The sequence below is a fragment of the Cyprinus carpio genome, chromosome A14 (genome assembly GCF_018340385.1).
Source record: "Cyprinus carpio isolate SPL01 chromosome A14, ASM1834038v1, whole genome shotgun sequence".
Lineage (NCBI taxonomy): Eukaryota > Metazoa > Chordata > Actinopteri > Cypriniformes > Cyprinidae > Cyprinus > Cyprinus carpio.
The window spans coordinates 24,968,625-24,989,374 of record NC_056585.1 but is presented as its reverse complement, the minus strand read 5'-3'; the positions used below and the strand labels follow the sequence as shown (position 1 = coordinate 24,989,374).

The 20,750-nt window shown below is 36.5% G+C and overlaps 1 long non-coding RNA gene across 1 annotated transcript in view; it reads right to left on the bottom strand.

Annotated features, from left to right (window-relative positions):
• The window catches only part of LOC122147478, a 72,161-nt gene extending 51,633 nt beyond the window's left edge, over nt 1-20,528 (bottom strand). The window contains exons 1-2 of the long non-coding RNA XR_006161653.1: nt 19,841-20,528; nt 19,043-19,126 (exon numbers count right to left, since the gene is read on the bottom strand). This is a non-coding gene — a long non-coding RNA (uncharacterized LOC122147478). The remainder of the gene's footprint in view (nt 1-19,042; nt 19,127-19,840) is intronic.
• Nucleotides 20,529-20,750: the final 222 nt, after the last annotated feature.

Below are 20,750 nucleotides of genomic sequence, written 5' to 3'. Positions count from 1 at the left end.
TTTAAGGATGGAAGCTAGCAAATCCATTAACTTTAAATCAAATCAACTAAATAAATGACAAGCCGCTAAATCTGTTCAATACTCCAACATCACTGGTTTAATACATATGCAGTTGAAGTCAGGAACTTATGGTAACAAATCTAAACAAATAGAATAAAGAGAAAGAGAGTTTAGAATAAAGAGAAAAGGGGAAATGAAGTCAGCAGGGCATCAGTGGCACAAGCCTTTCCTTAAAAACTGGAATGAGAGAGCTACTGATGCAAAGACAGAGCTTGTACTTGAATGATTGAGGTTATGCAGGTGACCTCATAAACTAAAATCCATGGCAGCGTCCCAAGGTGAACGCTGAATTATGCTGTCATTAAAGGACAGGCCCTGGCAGCCAAGGTTAGTATGTAAAACATAATCATCTTCTTCCCTCTGCGAGTCTGTCATTAGTTGTTCTTATCAAGCAGAATTTATCACACCTTCAAGTAGCTCTGCTATCACAAAGTGAGATGCCGCTGGAAATTGGATTCCAGCAAAGCCATCGAAATTGGATCCGCACATACCAGCAATATTAGGCCCAGTCATGTTAGGTTAAAAAATGATGTCTGACGTGAGAATTATTCTGTCTTGGAGAATCAACAACTCAAAACATGATTTCTGATCAACTCCTGACACTTAGCTATATCAGTGGGGGACCCTCCCATCAAATCATGAACATTTGGACACCCGACGCTCCTCACCCAATGAATTACACAGCTGGAGTGAATACGACCCTTCTGTGTCATATATGGAAAAATGTCAGGAGCTTACAGAGTTGATTTCATGTTACAAGCAATGCAACAGGGAATGTGGCTCTCGGTCCCAGCCACTAAACTCACATGTCCTTCATTGATCTTCCCTGCTGACTGCACTGGCGGCACACTGCTGCTTTTCTCTGTTCCAAAGGCTTGCAAATGTGCTAATGGGATTGCGAACCCTAAATCTGCAGTGACTGGGAATATGCCATCATGTTAAGCAATAATTCTTGCTGAGGCTTTTGAGAGGTCACACAGTATGTGAGAAAATTACACATAAGACTTCTGCAACACTCTTTATATCATACACCAATTAGGATGCATACAAGACTTAAGTAAATACGCTATATATGCTTAAAATAAAAAAATAAAAAGTTTTCGCCTGTAGATAATGAGCTATGGAATACAGTGGTTTATTTTTGCAAAAGCCAAAATTTGGCGATAGAAATAAGATTTGCAAATCGTTGTTTTGTGTAACATTGCCATGTAAAAAAGTAAAGGGTCAAGGCAGCTTTGTCTTTTAACAAATTCTTTGCTTACAACCGCTGTTTGCACTATGTGGGCATGTGAATATAATACAACCTGGCAGTTTCAGCATTGCCCTTTGAAGACAAATTTGGCCTAACAATAAGTTTGATTGGATGAAGCATTCTTTAAGCATTGTTATTTGGATAAACTTGATGAAAGAGCCAGGAGGACCAAGAGGCCGACAGCAACTCTAAGGCAGTTGCAGGAACTCATGACAAACAGTGGTCATTGTGTGCATGTGACAAAAATATCACAAATTCTCCACAAATGTGGCTTGTATGGGAGGGTTGCAAGAATAAAGCCACTCCTCAAGAAAGGCCACATGCAGTCATGACTGAGCTTTGCTAAAATGCACCTTGAAGATTGTGAGGCAGATGAGAGTAAAATTTTATTATGAAAGTCGTGACATTTGTCAAGTATGGTAACCCATACTCGAAATTGGTGCTCTGCATTTAACCCATCCAAGTGCACACACACAGCAGTGAGAAGTGAACACACCATGAACACACACCCGGAGCAGTGGGCAGCTATATACCCAGCGCCCGGGGAGCAACTGGGTGTTCAGTGCCTTGCTCAAGGGCACTTCAGCCATGGGTATTGAGGGTGGAAGAGAGCGCTGTTCATTCACTCCCTCCCACCTACAACTCCTGCCAGCACCGAGACTCGAACCTGCGACCTTCGGGTTACAAGTCCAAGTCTCTAACCATTAGGCCACAGCTGCCCCGTTATTTGGCCTCAAAATAAAACACACCAAACAGTATGTCTGGAGGAAATCCAGTGCAGATCACCATCCAAATAACACCATTCCTCAAGTAAAGCATGGAGGTGGTGATATCCTGTTATGGGGTGTTTCTCTGCAACAGGGACTGGAGCACTTGTCTGGATAGAAGTAAATATGGACGAGGCAATACACCCTTAAATTCTTGAGGAAAATCTGCTGCCCTGTGCTAGAAATTTGTCAATGGGAAGAAGGTTTACCTTCCAACATGACAATGACACAAAGCACACAGCAAAACTGAGCACACAGTGGTTGAAGGAGAAAAAGCTGAATGTCCTTATATGGCCCAGTCAGAGTCCAAACCCCACTGAAAATCTGTGGAATGACTGGACAACTGCAGTCCACAAATGCTCACCATCAGTTTGATCTGGACTTGAGCAATTCTGCAAAGAAGAGTGGGCAAATATTGTAAATATTGCAAAGCAACAAAATGTGATTATTTTAAAGGGGGGCGATTCTTTTCTATACACACAGTAGTTCCTAAAAGAATTGTTTCTGTGAATGATTCAGTGACTCACTCATTGTTCCTAAATGTATCATTGTGAGTGAATGAAAGGGTTATATAAATAATTAAAATAACTCACTTGTAAAGACTCACTTGTCACCACCTATTGGCATAACAATGTAAACAGCAAAGATTTACTGAAAATTCCCCACCACTAATACACAGTCTCACTGAAGTAAACAGCACAGTGAAACAAAATCCCAGTGCTGTTGGACTGTTCTTTTCCGAACTCCTGAAACGCAGCTTGAAGAATCAGATCAAAGGACTGGAACTAACTGTTGTACAACAGTGAATATCCAGTGTATACAGTACATACACAGATACATACATATACTCTGCAGGGAATAACTCATGAAATTATTTTATTAATGAATTAGTGCTGTACTTTGCATTGTGCTGACACCTGGGATGTCATGGCTAAGCTGTGAATTAAGTCCCAAATCCCTTTGATTCCTCAAAGCTGCCTGCACATCACCATAACTGATTTTTGCAGGGAGAGCCACCGCTCAAGCCGCACTTTGTGAGAGTCCGGCAACTTGTTATAATCCTGTATATAATGGAAAGTGGAATGTCACCTTGTCTTGAAGGTACCAGATAACTTCCTGTAAAAATGTCATTTAGCTCAAGTGCAGATCACATTTAATTAGAAGAGGGGATTTAAATTGCCATGCATCAAACACTGTGGATGACCGAATGGGAGGAAAAATAGGCTTTGGGCCAGACTCCATGAGCTTCTCACAACCCATCAAAATCCCCTGTGCCATGGAGGTCAATAAGCCAACACAGAGCCATCTTAATTAATGATGACCAAACTTTACATGAGAGCAGAATGGTAACGTTCAGTCTGAAGAACCTGATGAAAAGCCATTCAATAAGGAAATAAAGAAGCATGTATATTATGAAAACGTCAGATGTGTGAAAACAGCACATGATAATTGAACTCAAATACACCACACCCTCTATTTATCTCATAAAGTCACGCTGAAGCTCTGCAGGTTCCCATGTCAATACATTCTTCACACCCTTCACTGCCTTACTCGAAATGCTTCTGCTTATCAATTCAGAGTTCAAGAGGGGTGGAGGTGTTTTCAAAGCATCTGTCAAGAAGTGGCAGCTAATTTCTTGATGCTTGTTAACCTGTCAGAAACGGTGCATATTTTTAATCACTTTAATACCGCCTTTTGTTGTAAAGTAATTTGGCTTTCATTAAGTTCTATGGTACAATCAGTAACAGCTACACGGGTGTCAAAGTCAATTAGCACACATCTACTTACTGTATGATGGAACAAAAACATTCACAGAAGTATCTGGACTAGATGGTTGAAACTAAAGAAAATGTTTCAATATTGGATCCTTATACACTGGTGAAAGATTTATCTAATTATGCAAATACAAAAACACAATGATACCAAAGAAATAATGGCAGTCATTTAAAAACAAAAACCCTTAAATCAAGAGCTGGATTTAAAAAGGGCATCGGAATATTCTGCTGGGACTGGCAGTCCAAGATGCACTTTACACTCAGTGCACGCTGAAGGACATTTCAAACGTATAATAACATTGACTCACTGACAAACATCTCAAACTTGCAAAAAATTTAAATGGATGAAAAATATAACATACATTATCAGAAGTACTGATTTATCTCATCTCAACAACTTCAAGAGAGTTTTACAAAATATTCAAGCATCTCCTCGCCATATATTTTCAACAAGATAAAACATAATTAAATAAGGTCATCTTCAAAACTCTTACTAAGCGCCATCTATTCGCTTTGATGCAAGGGGGGTTTACTCACAAACCACACAGCTTTTTCCATTAGCTTTATTTGTCAATGCTGTGTCAATTATTACAGCTCTCTCCTGCAGGTCTACGTTGGTGGCTGGAGTCTTGCCAGTTTAACCACATTGATTTTCAGCACGGATTTTAACGGGGGAACAAATACGGAGTATAATAAATAGCATCTTTGCAGGTTAGTGACAAGCTGAATGGATGTTTTTGGTCCTGAAAAAACAGCATGGTGTTGCTTTTGTTAACAGAAAGTTGTTGTTCTGATAGAGAAAAGATGCAATATATGCGTCATCTAATCATAAACCTAAACTTTCTTCATTCATCATGCTTATTGCATTATTCTAAAATACTTATTTCTGCTTTAAAATCTTGATAAGGTGTGTTTGAAGAAAGTAAAACAGCAGACATACGCACATGCACATTAGTTGACTTCTATAATGCATCAAGTTGCTTGGCAACTAGTCTTAGCCTCAGACGTCACACCCACGAACCGTTGGCTGAACGTCTGATGCATACAGCACACAAAAGTGGAAACACTCCAGGAGTTTCAAAGTCGTCATCGGATTGGTTTAATTATACAGGATTTCTGGGAAACGTGTGTGTCACGTTCTTTAACGTTCCACCTGAAAACAAAGATACCGTGCCGCCAAACCCCCTCACAAAAGAAGAAAGTCGTCGTGTTTACAACTGTGATGACAAGCGCTGATCAGGATCAACTAAACAATGGATTCTCAAAAGCATGTAAAATATTTAAAGTTCACGGCACAGTATACGTCTGTGAGTTTTACACACCAGTCTGTTATTGTGGCTACATTTCCACGCTCCAAACGTGCAGCAGAACAAAATGAACTGTGATCGGTTGTTTGACATGTCGGTCAAACGGCCTCATGGGCAGGCCTTGGCCAAAGAAAGCTGCCATGGATTCCAGACCTTCAGCCGTCAGTCTGAAGGTCTGGCTACACGAGACTACTTGGCTAGTAACTACCGGACGGTTAAGTTAATGAAGTATCTTACTTAAGGAAAGAATGTGTAATTGTGATTATTATAGTTAATTTTTTTTTTTTTTTTTTTTTACTTTGGTTTGGAACACCTGAGACCCCATTGATATTTATTGTATGTCCAAAACATCTTTTTAATAACAACACAAAGTAATATTTTTCCCCAAAATGAAAATTCTGTCATCACTTTAAAAAAGTTATTTCAGTGTCATCATGCCATTACAAATATAACTTTGTAGTTTAAAAGATTTCAAAGAAAAACAAGAATCATTAAATTTGTCCATACAACTTACATTTTATGGATTTTATCTATTTTATCTACATTATAAATTGTTCAATTTTTCATTATTACATTGTTCACTGATTTAATGCAACTGACTGCACCATGTTATATACAAATATGAATGTACATAAATGTGAATTTGAGAGCTGTGTCAGAGGGAAAAATTATCTGGAATAGGTTTAGAAAGAAATTAGGTAAACAGTGGCAGAATTTTAATTTTTGGCTGAAATCATCCTATAGTATAATGCTTTTGCCATGTGTAGACTTCTTCTCTGAGGGCCTTATATTGATCCGAGTATAATCATTCTGGAACATTCAAAGATGTTACTAGAGAACTAGAGTAAAAAAACACACTGACTTTAAAAAGCAATCTGTGCCAGAACACTCGTTTATAAAGCATGTAAGACATGATAAGGTTCATATGAAATACTTTTTTATTATGTTTTAAAGTTTCTTGTCCCTCTGTGTAAATGGAGGTAACATTGTTCCTTAGAAATAAAAATTGCTCAAGCAGCCAATTTCCTTCAAAATGATGAGTCACTCAGCAATCAGTGAAGAGCTCCAACAAATGAGTACAAGTAATACTGTTAGTGACTGCGAGTTCTGTCACCTCACTCACTCAGTGGCCTCAAGGCAAGAAAGAGCAAGGACACTGACTTATTTTTCTATACATTTACATTTAGTCATTTTGCAGACGCTTTTATCCAAAGCGACTTACAATTGGGGAATAAATAAAGCGATTCTTCTTAAAGAGGCAAACAGATACAGGAAGTGCTAGGTATAGTTCAAATAAGTACAAGCCAGAAAGAGAAGGAATAAATAAGAGAAAGACAGTTTTTTAGGATGAAGTCAAGTAGCGTTGAAAGAGATGAGTTTTCAGCTATTGAAAATTGTCAGGGATTCAGTATTCCGGATAGGGATGGGAAGATCAATCCAACAGCCAGGAATGGTGAACACAAATGTTCTGGAAAGTGATTTTGAACCTCTCTGTGAAGATACCATGAGGCGTCGCTCACTAGCGGATCTCAGACTTCTGGAGGCAATGTAGGTTTGTAGTAGTGAGTGGAAACAGGCGGGTGCTGAGTCTGTGGTTGTTCTATATGCAAGCATCAATGTCTTGAACTTGATGCGTGCCGCAACCGGTAGCTAGTGCAAGGAGATAAAGAGAGGTGTAACATGGGTTCTTTTGGGCTCATTGAAGACCAGTCGTGCCGCTGCATTCTGAATCATTTGTAGAGGTTTGATTGTGCTTAATGAAAGTCCAGCCAGAAGAGCACTGCAGTAGTCTGCCTAGAAATGACAAGGGCCTGGACAAGAAGTTGTGCAGCATGCTCCATCAGAAAGGGCCTGATCTTTCTGATGTTGTGCAATGCAAACCTGCAAGATCAAGCAGTCTTTGCAATGTGGTCTTTGAAGGTCAGCTGGACATCAAAGATTACACCAAGATTTCTGACCGAAGTTGATGGGGTAATTGTAGAAGAACCAAGCTGGATGGTGAAATCATGCTGTAGAGTTGTAGTGGCAGGGAAGACAAGAAGCACAGTCTTTGCCAGGTTGAGCTGTAGGCGATGTTCTTTCATCCATGCCGAGATGTCCACCAGGCAGCCTGAGATCCGTGCAGCTACCGTTGGATCATCTGGTTGAAATGAGAGATAAAGCTGTGTGTCATCAGCATAGCAATGGTAGGAGAAGCCATGTGCCTGTATGATGGGACAAAGGGATGAAGTGTATATGGAGAAGAGGAGGAGTCAAAGAATTGATCCCTGAGGAACCCCAGTGACCAGTTGATGTGCTTTGGATATCTCCCCTCCCCAGGCCACCCTGAATAGCTATACTAGCTATACATAGTTGAATTGATAAGGCATTACAGTAGTTTGCTGTGTTCATATCAATCATTTATAAGCATCAGGAAATTGCATACCCATTTGACATATATGGAATACCTCTTTCTTAATGTTGTCATAAATTAGATTGATTTATTTCATTCAGGCTTCTAAATTAAAACTCAGATCAGATCATAAAGGTTATTCCTTTATTCTGCAGTTTTCAATGCTGTAATCTAGATAGATCAGAATCGATCAAAATATGTTTCTATTCAACTACGCTGTGTGCTAAAGGAATAGTTCACCCACAAATAAAAACGTAGAATAGTTTGTTTCTTGGAACAGATTTGGAGAAATGTACTGTAGCATTACATCACTTGCTCACCAATGGATCCTCTGCAGTGAATGGGTGCCATCAGAATGAGAGTCCAAACAGCTAGTAAAAACATTACAGTAATACACAAGTAATCCACACCAATCCAGTCCATCAAATAATTTAACAAATTTTAATTTCTGGGTAAACTCATTTAACCAGCTAAGACTTAAAGTAATAAGAAAAAAGATTCTTTTAAAATTGTTAAATATACCAGTGATTTTTTTTATTTTTTTTATTTTGTCCTTAAGGTGTTTTAAAATGACCTTGTACCATGCAGTATTCAGTAATGAACAGATTAAGCTTGCTCTTGAAGACTTGGAAAAGCACAAATAAGTTACAGCACTGCACATATTGTATGTTTCTCCTATCTGACAAGTTCATTCGAGTTTACAGAGCTCTCTCCTAATGAGCTGATCATCTGAATCAGGTGTGTTGAATAAGACAGACATACAAAATGTGAAGTGCTGTGGGTCCACATGCAGGGCCAGGATTTAAAACCACTGCAATAGGGTATGGTCAGGGTAAATGTGACCATGGTAACTAACAACTCAAGATACCTTTCAGAACAGGAAGACAGGGCCAGGAACATGTCTGGTTTTGAAAATGGATTGCCATGCTTGAATAATCTTACAGCCTTGCAACGAATGTTCAAGACTAAATTGACTTTCTTTCTAATGTTCTGAGGCCTTGGCTTCTTTAAGAAATTACCTGTTTTTCAATAGATGAATACATACAGCAATGTGAGGTTTAATTGCTTGAAAGGTCAGTCTGGTGTAAATGTAACGTCAATATGTCTAATAATTTGTGCATCAATTCCAATGGATTGTATGCCATTGTAGGCTGCAGTATTTGTTCATGTAGCCATTCAGAAAAAGAGAAAAGAAGCACAGGCAATGTCTCTTGAACTTGACCTGTTCATTGGACCAATTCTGAATGCCACTTCATATTTGCCCACATTTTGCCTTAAGGAATAAGGAGTGTGGCGATTTTCTGCTATGAATATAAGAATCCACCACTGCTGAACGATGCAATGAAGTTTTACAGGGTTGAACTGAACGTCTCATAATATCTACATTTAATTCCATAGGATCAAGATTTTCCACATTCTAAAAACAAAAAGTGTAATAATTTAACTGTGAAAAGGGTTATTTCAAGTCCATTAGATATGCAAGTTTTCAAAGCGCAAGCATCTTAACAAGGACAGTTTTTTTTTTTATATCACACCAGTCAGTCTGCACCTCAGCTAGAAAAAAAATGTATGTGTATCTGTATGTGCAATTGCATGACTCTAGTAACTTACCCAAAGGGGTTCATACACACACCCACACACACAAGGTCTTCATTTTCTATTTGTTTGTTCTTGCACATTCATTACTTGTTCAATTTTTAGAACAATAAGTGTGGCTTTTGTGAAAATGATGTAGAAACAGCACTTTTTTTCATGTTCAGATCTTGTAGGATTTCGATAGGAAAACAAAAATAGTGATATTATAAACTGCATAGCCATCCATCTATAAACTGCATAACCACCTATTTAGATTTATTAAATTATTTTTAAAAATCTAAATTTATGAAGACCCAACCTGTTTTCAATATTTTCTTTAATTATTTATTTTTTAATGCCTTTAAACTACTGAAATTATTAGAACGCATGGAATGACCTAATTTTGGTTTATGAAAAATGTTTGTTTATTTATTTATTTTCTCCCTTTTGTTGTTATTTGCACATCTTATCAGCCTTGGTGAAAATGTTTTTCTTAATGCCTTAATGTCTCATTTGTTGTCTGAAAGTTGTGGAATAATAATAAAAAAGGTTTATCACCTTGAAATGAATATTAACACGTTGCCATTATTATATGACAGACTATAGCTTTAAAGCCTTATTGGTTGCCTGATTTTCATTTAATCTACTACAGTGATGCTTCGTTGCATACCCTTTATGATCTCATTTTGTTTTATAGTACATTAATTGTTCCTTTCTGGTGATAGTTTCATTTCTTGTGACTATCAAGAAATAAAATGACCAAGGTTTAATGCACAACCCTGTGCTACATTTTTACACATTGCAACATAGATTAGGCATGCCAGGAGTCTTTCAAACTATTAAAGCTGAACTAAATAGCTAGATTTCAGTTGTCCTTATGTGAATCCAAAGACTTTTACCCATAGTCAGAACCATACAAAATGCAGGCTAAAACAAGACTGTGTCTCACAAACAAAAAGCTATTGTGATGCTCAGCAGAGTCCTGTTACACACTGACTGAGGAGTATAATCTAAGTGCAGACCTGAGAAAAGAAAAATTGATCACTCTTTTGTGTCTCTGCTACACTTTCTTCCTAAACCGAGTACTACACTTTTCTCCTAAATTTATCTGTCACCTCCTCAAGTGCACCTAAAATAACTATCCAGCATATTCTTAACCATGGGCGCATGAAGGACAGAAAGTGCATAATCCTGTCTGCCGTGGACAACAAAGAAAAGCAATAAAGCTTTAATGTTAATGTTTTCTGCTTCTTCTGTGTTTTATATCAGGAAAGAAGAATCACAGAAAAGAAATCACAAAGCAGATTCAGACTTTTATCTCAACTCTGTTATGTAAAACATAACCAAAATGATATATATGAATACTGATTTGTGTACTACTATTCTTATATCTTTTCTAGGGGTGTTATGAAAAGGTGTTATGTGTTCACTCTAAAAAATGTTGGGTTAAATACAACCCACTGCTGGGTAAAATATGGACCAAACCAGCGATTGGATTGTTTCCAACCAACAGTTGACAACAACCCAACCTTCTGGGTAGTAACCCAAATGCTGGGTCAAAACAACCCAATCGCTGGGTTTGACCATATTTTACCCAGTGCTGGGTTGTATTTAACCCAGCATTTTTTAGGGCCTACTGCTTATTTTTTGGCCCATGTTGTTTGATTACACTTCTGTTGATGCTAGCTTATTGCTGCTAGCATGGTAATGCTAACATTACTGCAGCAAAACAGACTACTGTTAAAGCTTAAATGTTAAAATTAATGCATTATTTTTAATGCATGTTGGCGCTAATACTGTGATGTTGACCTGTTGATGCTAACACGCTAATGTTAGGTTTATACTCAAGCCTTCTCCAGTCCATTCAAATCCCGTCTTGCAGAACAGAGAATGGATCGAGTTTTTAGGTTAAACAAAATTAGGACTATGTTGCATTAAACGTTGCACTTTGCAAACCAGATGCAAAGCCTGTCTGGGCCACCCACTCAGAAGAATTCATGTCATGAGTTTGTAAGCAGGAAAATTTGAATGCTTATACATGTATTTAAGGAATTTAAATAAATAAATAAATCAAATGCATTTACAAGTGGAGAGTCTTACAGTTTTAGGTCGAAGCAAGTCTTGCAATACACGTGGATTAGGCTGATATTTGGTAATGTAGCACTCTAGACCAGTCTTGAGACAATTATTTTGGTCTTGTCCGCATTTGTACTTGGTCTTGTCTTGGTCTCAGACTAAGACGATTATTAAATTAATTAAATTTTTACATAATTTTAAACACAAGTTTTTACTATTTGGCAACAAAAATAGTTCAAATAAATCCGTAGCAGAACTGTTGTGTGCTCCGAGCAACACACAGCTGTGTTTAATTACTGAATGAATCAGCTGCTTTGAATGAATCAGTTGAATAAAAGATTCCATGATTCACTCATGTAGTGATTTGCCTCCACCTAGCCTACTGGCGGTTTTAGTTTTATATTTAAAAATATCATTTTATTTTTCCTTCATAATTCTATATTCATAATTTTATTTTTAAGACATTAATCTCAACAATATTTATGAAGTTGTGATTGTACCAATTCAGATGCAACCTTTGAAGTGCAAAGATGAATTTTGTTGTTAGTCATTTCATTCAACTGGTAACAGCTCTATAGTGTCTTATTATTCTAATGGTATTTATTGATTAAATAGAAGACATTTCTCAGACAGTAAATGTGGATCTTTCAGATGAATTGGAGAAGTGCTGGACTGGTCTTGACTCTGTTTCGCCCTGCCTTGCCCTTGGCCTTGTCTTGGTCTCAACCTCTAAAAATCTTGGTCTTCAGCACACTCTGGTCTTGGTTGTGACTTGGTTTTAGTTTAGGTGGTCTTGACTACAACGCTACTGATATAGGCCAACATTCCTAAACCATACAGTACTATGAAACTGCTGAAACAAAGTTAAAAATTAGACCATAACTTAAGATAAAACTTTATTGCTAACTTTTTTGTATGCTTCTGTTAAAGTGCATTAAAAGCAGCTCTCGGCTGGCCTAATGATCCCCCGATGGAGTAATTGACCCTCTGATGCTTTACTTTGAAACTTTCATCCTTGGCATTTTTCCCTGATAGAGTTTCCACTTTTGAAATATCATGCTAGCTGTAGCAGACACCAAATTACTATATAGCCTATCATTCTTGTTGCTGACTAGCTCAGAATTCAATTTCATTGTCTAATTGTAAGCATGCTGGCAAATTATAGACTGTTTATAGAAATACACAACTAAGGTCTGTCTGATAGATCTGTCTGTCTGACAGTCATTGTCGACCTCTTAGGGTTTCTTGATTTATTGTAAATGATGACAAATAATGATTAGATACTGGCTGGCTTCACAGCCTCAGACAATGCAGTTATTTATATGAAATACAAATCTAGAGCTTATTTAATGCAATAGAAAATGTTGACAAAGTGTTTTTGCCATGGACCATGTTTCTGTCTTCCACTTACAAACAGATTCTGTAATGTGAAATTTGTGAACAAACAGCTAAAAACTTTGAAAAACTAGCCTTTGCAATAATGGTGTGACTGTTTTCCCCATTTAAATGACCACAACTGGTTATTTAGTATCAGCCGTAGCACATGTAAATAGTGAACATTCTTTGTATGGTCTCTCTAATCAATCAAATAAATTGGGTGATTTTCAACCTGTTAATACATCGTTCAAGGCAAACTCTTTTTTAATACACATTTTATAGCCTTGGGCAAAACTCAGTTACTTTGATCCCCAGCAAGCCTTTGCATAAAGGATCATAAGGAATTGTGCCATTAGGGTGATGGGAACTGCTGCTTTTATCGAATACATCAAAGTTCTGTTGGTGCTTATTAAATATACATATTTGTTTCTCTGGACACATAAAACAGGGGTATATCTGAAAGGACAGTTTTCTTATAATTATTTGATCATGCACATGGATGTATATCTGAATGTCAGTTACTTTTTATGGAAAGTAATGCATTACGTTACTTTTGTACTACTTGTCACCTGGGCTGGGCTTGCTTATCTGTTTTTTAATAACAAAAACAACCCAAAAGTTAAATTTTTGCCAAATGAAGGAAGTGCTCTAAATGAGTAAAATGTAAAACAATTGTGTTACTTTACAGTTCATTTACTATAGTAAAAAGTAGCCTGATTACGTAACTTGCATTACTTGTAGTACGTTATCCCAAAACTGGTTTGGGGTTAAACTCCTTTCACTCTACAGTTATGGTTTATTTATTTTTCACTTTATGCCATAATCAGCATCAAAGGCTATAAAACTAATATATATATATATATTATTATATTAGGTTTTCAGAACAACAACAAAAGCTGTTAAAAGCTTATACCTTTTGAAATTAGCATGAACTGTATATAAAATAATAATAATTACAAATAAAAATAGATAAATAAATAAAATAACTTTATACAATCTTTCAATTTGATATGGGATTAAAATATTTTTCCAGTAGATTTTTTTTTTAACTCCATTAATGTGAAAACTGTTTCCATCATTTAATCTAAGACACTCAAGAAAATATGTTTTACATTCAAGGTAGACTTACTCAAATAACTTAAAGGCAATTCTTCTCCTTTCAATACATATACATGGGTAAGTCTTTTGTGACTAATTCAGCACCCTTATATTCCCTTACAATATCCTTACAGTCTGGATATTTCTATTATCAAAATAAAATCAATGATTAGATCTTTCATTTATAACTGAATACCCCTCATGTAATCTGTTATTTAAAGGTTATGGTATTTCAAGAGACTATTGATAAATGAATGCAAGTTTCAAAATTAAAGGCCATTTTATTTAATATAAATGCATACACTTGAAGGCTGTTGCATGAAACTATGTTCTTTAGTGCTTAAAACCTGGAACTGCCTATTCTGAGTAATTGTCACTAATGTACAGTACTTTTATAAACTTCTATATATGACCTTACTTGTATAAGTAAGGTCACAAGCAATCGGTTTTCCAGCACAGAAACCATTTGTGTTGATGGTTTTTGATATTCACAGCTCTCAAAAAACCCTAGAACTGTTGACCCAACAACAACAGAGATGCCCTATGGAACGACACATGGCCCCAGCAGGTCTTTAGGAGAGCCACCGCTGGAGTTTGTGTGTCTGCGCTCTAATTATCTTGACAGCTGTGCACAAAAAAGATCCCCACGAATTAATCCTTTATCACCTGGACTGCCTATATTCCCCTCATATGTGATATCACTTAAGGGCCTTTGATGAGCCACACATTTCTCTGTGTACACTGCAGATCCAAACTAGAGACCCCCCCCCCCCAGATGAAATGCTGCTTTGTGTTTATTTTTGCCTGGTCCTGGAGGATCACATTGCTTCTGAAGACTCTGTCGCTCTCGGCAACAACATCTGCCTTGTGAGTGTGGGGCATGTCCCTTCAGAGCAGAAATACCATTTAACAAGACGCGAGGGATTTGACTCAATGAGTGCTCAATGTGGTGAACTTCATCACAGCAATGAATCTCTCCAAAGAGCTTATAGTGTTGGCCTTTTTCTCAGCTTGCTGGCGGACTCTCCTAATAGAGGGGTGGCTAACAGCACTGTGCTTTTGATTCTGCTTTTATGTCAGACCGCTGGTCTGGCTGTTTTAGCTCAAACTACATTACATACGCACACACACACAAAAAGTGAAAAACTCACTTGGTTATTAGTTTTTGTTTGTTCTAACAACTTTCTGTAACACAAGCGGCAGCTCATCTATTACTATATTCTTCATGTTAGAATAAGTTTATTCCACTTAAAATAAAATAGTTGATGTTTTTTTTTTTAACAAAGTGTTGATGTTTGTAGGATTGCTTTTATTTCATGAATATTCAACAAGTAATTAGTTCTCTATTATATGTACATTTCTATAGAAAACATTACATAATAATAATAATACATTATTAATTATTCATTAAATTATTACATTACCAAATAATAATAGCACATGCTCTGTAAAAAAAAAAAACAATAATAATAATAATAATAATAAAAAATCTACCTATTTCAACTCAACAAAAATTTTAAGTCAAGTGACTGCCTTAATGAACTTAAATTTCACATTTTCAAATAATTTAGATTTAAATTACATTAAAATTACTTAAAAATCAAGTTGAATTTCACATAACTTAAAAAAAAAATTGCTCAACGTATTTTAAGTTAATGTAAAAACATATTCTTCTCATTTGTTGTACAGTTCAAAAGTTGTGGGTCAGCAAGATATTTTTCTTTTTTTAAGAAATTAAAACATTCAGCAAAACATTAAAACAATCAGAAATTACAGTAAAGATATTTATAATATAACAAAATATTTCGATTTCAAATAAATGCTCTTCTAAACGTTCTGTTCTTCAAAGAATTCTAAAAACGAAAATATTAAGCACCGCGTCTGTTTGCATCATTGGTAATAAATTACCAGCGAAAGCAGGCCTTAGAATCAGTCTAGCTGTCTTCTGTCCAGTGCCCAGGAGAGCCGGGGATGAAGTGTATACTAGCATGTGTAATTACAAGCTCTGCAAACCATGTGAGTACACTACTAAACACGACTCATGAAAGCCTGTCCTCCTGCATGACATCACAACCATACACATGTCACAAGAGGGACTTTGAGACCTTCCTCATCTTAATGAGCCCCCTGACAGTCCTAACCTCATTTTTGTTAAATTGGCTAATTAAAAAGACATTTACGACACAAATAAAACCAGTGTGCATTAAACGAATACTGCTTCAGTGGATATACCTTTTTTAAACAGAATAAATCCACTCTTTTAGACTTCATTTCACAATAAATAGCAACCAGAGAGGACATTAACCATTATAGTGGTATAACACAGAAAACACACAATAAAAGACAATAAAGGATTACACAGAATGAATTTAAATGAGTCTTTAAAAAAATGTGTTCAGGTTGATCTGTGGTGTGCTTCTGTAGTGTGTTAGTTCATTATTTATTTTATTTTACCTTTATTTAACTGTTCAAGTATAATATAATAGTCTGGCAAATGTAATATGACTTTTAAAGCTTGGCTTTGTAAATCTTGTTCCAGCATTTAGGGACTTGTTTTGTTACTGTTTAAATCAACGTGTGTAGTCTTGATCACGTTAATTAAACTAGAAATGGCAGGAATACTGTGAACTTTTTTTTTCACTCCTCTTCTCTATTGTATGATCTGTTAGCAAGAGACAATTTGCATTATGTGGCATTAGTGAAGGGATTAGGGAACATGATTTATGCCGGCAAGACATTCTTCATTTTCGCAAATGAGTTTCCATTCCCAGTTGAACAATGGAGCACTGTCTGACCCTCCCTTAATCTCAGTGAACAAAAAGGGCTGGCTAAACCATAACTTTGGGACCTTGTTATTCAGACCGTGATTAAACCAGTGCTCCTAAATTAACATTAGGTTGGATCTCTATTAATTCTCTGTATTATCAGCGTTAATCACAAATTAGCAGCCAATCAACAAGCAATGACTGAAAAAAAAGACTGCAGACTTTCTGCAGCATACTGTCGGTATCTGCTGTTTCAAATGGATATGCCTGATTGCTAATTTACTCAAAATAAATAAATGAATGAATGAATGAATGAATGAATGAATGAATAAATAAATAAAATAAAGTGGTAAATTACTGCAGGTACCTAGGCAAGTATCCTCAATCAATTAAGAATTACTTAGGCCTTGCCATCTATCCCTTATTTGCATAAAGTAAAAATATATAAAAGGTAATTCATGCAATTTTTTTGACCTTCTTACCTTTTCTATGTAGATTGTGAATAAATAATCTCATGCAGTTAGACATTTGACTAAACCACAAAAGAAAGGTATATGGTGCACATTGCAGCTGATTATGGACATAATGATTATGGCTGTTTCCTTTTAGGTAGCTTTATCTAAAATAGATTGTACTGTACAACAATAATTGACTGGCATTAATAATAACAATAATAAGATGTAAGTAATGGTACAGCAGTTTTAGCAAATGGTTGAAGAGAAAATATAGGAAAAACAGCAAAATGCAAATGTGTATTAGACTCCATGATCAAATGTTCTGCCCATTAAAAAGGAATACGTACAGACTATTTCATTTACATCTTGTCTATGAATATCCTATAAACTAGAGACCAGGTGCCACAGACTAAATTCTGAATATTTTATATCAGCATTTATTCCATTAACAAATCCATTGATTATTTCATCCTCAAAAATAAAAATCGTGTGCACTCTTATACTTTTAAGTGCACCTGGGAAACTTGGAAATCGGGCTTTTTTACATCGGGTTATTTACAGCATATCATGCATTCAAGTCAGAAACATAACATGGATGTAGTATAAACAAAATAAATATATTGTGTATATACTGTATAATCTTAATGATGAAACATATTAATTTCTATCACTTATGTGTACATGGAATCTCAATTAACGTGAAGCAGATTGTGATCATCTATATTATTTAAAAATCAAATCAGCACACTCCCAACTCAGCAACTCGTATGTTATCTAAATTTCTGAGTGTCATATTTGTACATATGATTTGGTCATTCACTCGCTCTGAACTCTTAATTACGATATTTCTGACTCCACTTCAATGGGACGAGTCCCAAAGGCTACATAAAGTCAGCCGATCAGATTAGAACTAGTCATATTGCTAAATATTGTAAGGGACATGAACAGGAAATTTTACCAGCCAGAATCAAACCCATGTTTCCCACATCAGCACCAGGACTCAATGTCTCAATGCGACAAACACCAACCTCCAGGCCACAGCTCTGACAATACCTGCTGACTTAAAAATGTTAATATCTTTTGGTAAGTAAATTGCCTCGAGCTGAAAGCAAATGAAGATGTGTGAAGATGTTCCCGTGTTGTTACAGCCGGTTTGTTAGGTGTAATCAATGAGAGAGGATAGGCGTGAGGAGAAGGCAGAATGACTGGCAAGGCCCTGACTGCACTGGCCAGGTACAGAGTGAGTAGGGACCTCCCTGTTAACACATGGCACAACACTCAGCCAGGGAGATTAATGGGTCTGACTGCATGGCAGCAGAGCGGCCAGGGATCAGGGAGTGTAATTGTGCTGGGGCAAATATGGACATGGACAGCTGCGCATAGCAGGAGCCAATCACACCTCGTCATCCCTGCCATACTTCCAGTTGTTCACCCTTGGTAAGACTATCCCAGTCCGAGCCGTGATAGGATACCAAGATGAGGATTCTAGATGAGCGAAAAGGTGTTTTAACTTCTATCACAAAAGCAATTCCTTGTAATAAAAGTTCTGTTTTGGTTAAATAATCGCAGAAGCACTTTTGAGGGTGCAGGTCATGTGTTCTGCCAGGGATCAGAAACTTCAGCAAAAGTTATGTTTTTATATTAGACCATTGCACGTCAATGTACAGTAAGGGGGAAACACTGTATTGAAAATATTTATGTGGATCCCATGCGCAATAAATTTTTTTTTGTACATAAAAATCTCATTATAGACATGAGAGACATTCACAATAAATATCGAATATCTATAATGATGAAATTGCATTTCCCAAGCAAATTTAACACCCTGCTCGTAACAATCTGCCTCTTGCTCTGGATGAACTGTTTTGACACCCACATGCTCGTATAATTTCACTGAAGTCCTTGTTCCAGCGACAGATGTTTAAGACAATGTAAATTCATTGGTGACATTGAGATGGTACTTTGCTATTCAAATGAGCTCTGTCTCCTTCAGCGCTAAACGGCTCCTGTATTGGTTGGAAATATCAGTGTCTCTATAAACAGCTGTGACCCCACGCAGGAAGTCAGGCATCTCACTTCCTGTGGCAAGCTGTGCCGCTGGCTCTCCTGGCCAGAGATGGCTTTCTAATTGGTGTCCTCTCACCTCTTTATACTGAGATGCTCCTGTTTGACAGTTCTTGGCAGCAGGATGAATGTCCTTGAAGAACAAAAAAGTCAAATCCCAAACCTGTAAAAGTAAAGCAATTTACCTTCAAGGTTTTTCAAAAGAGAAAAGGGAAAAGAAACAATACCTGGTGCGTTCTTTAAAGAGGCGAAAGTTTGCTACGAAATCCCAAAAGTGTAAGGAAAGTTAAAGATGTTGTACTGTCCCATGTCAATCTAGAACTCAGTCTGTGCTTAAATATTTACTGCTAAACGGTCTTACACTAAATTCAGCTCTTTCTGATAACTTTTAAGTAAGGGAAATACAGGTACTCTGCTACTAAGCTGTGTAAAACTGTATATTCTGTATATTTTACTAAAATAATGTTCATCAATAATGCATGCTTCACCAATTTTTAGTCAATGTAAATTAATATTTTCACTTAATGTGTACATAGTTTCTAACAAACAAATAATTTTTTACACTGACAACCAATAATATTGTACTGTATGTATACATTTACATTCTATTTATTATAGATAACACATTATATATTTTGATAAATTATTCTATATAAATATATATAAAAAAGATTTTAAATGTAAGTAATTTTATATTAACTTTATATTATTATATATTAAATTATATGAGCTGTAAGAATGCGCATTAGAACCGAGCTGCAAACATTACGACTTCTCTTCTTCTTTTTTGGATATTAGTCTGATCGGTAAACACTGCAGGTGTCGTGAAGTCTCAGGCACGGTGATGTGCATTTAGTTTCACTAAAAACCAACTCACCCACAGTCAGAGATCATTATTTCTTTTGAGTCGTGAATTATTTACTCCCATCCGTAATTTAAGCATAAAGCTCGCGAACTTGAGAGGCGGCATTTGTTTCTATCACGTGACCATAAAAATAGGCCAATCACAGCGCGATGGGGGCGTTGTTTTGTTGGCAGACGATTGTGATTTAGTTGACCAATGAAATCGACGTTGGGGCGGGGCTTGTGCTTAAAGATCACATCGACTCAAAAAGAGAGATAGGTTACTGTTCGATACTGTACGCTGCTTCCCAATAAAACTTGTCTCCGATTGTTTATATTAATATTTTTATTGTAAATTACCAAAGCAGTTTTGCCTGGTCTAAGAGTTTTTTTTTTTTTTTTTTTTTTTGGAAAGTACCTACAGTATAAGACAAAATGTAACTAAACTGCATACATATGGGATGGTGGGTAAAAATGGAAATAAGAAGATTTTTGTACAGACAACTGAACTTTTTGGCCGTTGTCATGGGCAGAGAAATGCTCCAAGGTACTGAAGTTGAGAGGAGGCTCTTGGGTATGAAGCATTTACATGTCACAGACATGCAAAAGCCTAGATAAATAATTCATTTGACCCAGGCAAAGGCTATTTTAAGAGGTCATCATATAGCTTCATAAGCAATTAGAGATCTAACAGCAAGTAGGTCAAGTGTTGTCCTCAAAACCTTTTTTTTTTTTTTTTTTTTTTTTTTTTTTTAAAGGGTTAGCTTGGCAGCAGCTGTTCAAGCAAGCAGGGAAGTGATTTTCTCAGTAAACCATAAATAAGTCAGAAAAAAAAAATGCAATGACTTTGTCGAAACGGGTGTTGTTTACAACGGCTGTTGTTCACCTTGATTTGTGATGCTTCAGATATCACAATTTGACTGTGTACCACATAATTACTAATA